This window comes from Heptranchias perlo, chromosome 20 (assembly GCF_035084215.1).
Source record: "Heptranchias perlo isolate sHepPer1 chromosome 20, sHepPer1.hap1, whole genome shotgun sequence".
NCBI classification, from domain to species: domain Eukaryota; kingdom Metazoa; phylum Chordata; class Chondrichthyes; order Hexanchiformes; family Hexanchidae; genus Heptranchias; species Heptranchias perlo.
The window spans coordinates 17383696-17384673 of NC_090344.1; the positions used below are offsets into that span (position 1 = coordinate 17383696).

Genomic DNA, 978 nt, shown 5'->3' on the forward strand with positions numbered 1-978 from the left:
CGTCCCAGGGTGGGCTCGAACCACCAACCTTTCAGTTAACAGCCGAACGCGCGAACCGATTGCGCCACAGAGACTCGACACGTTTGTTTTTGAGCCATTGATTCAACGAGCTAAAAATTCAGGTTGCCGCGATCAATATAACATCTCTCCACCATCAGTTTACTTTTCCAAAATAAAGGGTGTGAAGCTTGCATGAGTGAAAATCTGTGCTCTATTATTTCTGAACATTAAACTCACCTTGCCATTAAACATCTGTGTGTTGGAAGTCTTAGTCGCATCGTGGCAGAGAGGATTGATTTTTCGAGCTGTGATTCTCCATTCTCTGTTCCAGTGATATTCAGGTGTGGTGAAAATGAGAGGAGATGAAACGAGCAGGTCCAACGAGCAGGTCTGTGGCACTACACGGTGTCTACAAAGTTCTGTCTTGCACTTACAATGCAGCGGACGGCAGTTTTCACCATTAAACCAGTAACTGCGATGTTAAGAAAAAATGTGGCTGACAAACATTCGATTTCAGCGCGGTGACACTGGGTCAGAGTAAAGTTCAGTTCATGCGATTGCCGAGTGGCGAGAGGGTGGATTTGGAACTCTTGTGCGGCTGCACTGCGCATTGTCCAGATCTGCTTGGAGCGATATTCATTCAATTCATCACTGACAGGGACAGTTTGATTCAATGTCTCTTTTCTCTTGTAATTGGTGAGATTTCAAAAGTTGAAAACGACCCGTGCTGACCCCAACCTCGCCACTTACACGCTGACAGATACAATGCGGTCACAGTCTGCTTCATTGAGATGAAAACCGAGAGCGATTTCACAGTCGAATGCTACGCGAACAAAACTCATTTAAATAAAGTGCAGGTCACAGAGGTGCCTTTAAAATCCCGATTGTTCGAAGCAGAACTGGAAAATGCGCAATGCAGCCGCACAGGAATTCCAAATGAACTCTCCGTGGAGGAAAATGAGTGACAGGAGCAGAAAG

At 45.8% G+C, this 978-nt stretch overlaps 1 non-coding gene across 1 annotated transcript; it reads right to left on the reverse strand.

Moving 5' to 3' along the window:
- Positions 1–74, reverse strand: trnan-guu (transfer RNA asparagine (anticodon GUU)). The gene has a single exon. It is a non-coding gene; the product is annotated as a tRNA-Asn (tRNA).
- Between the last annotated feature and the right edge of the window lie 904 nt (positions 75–978).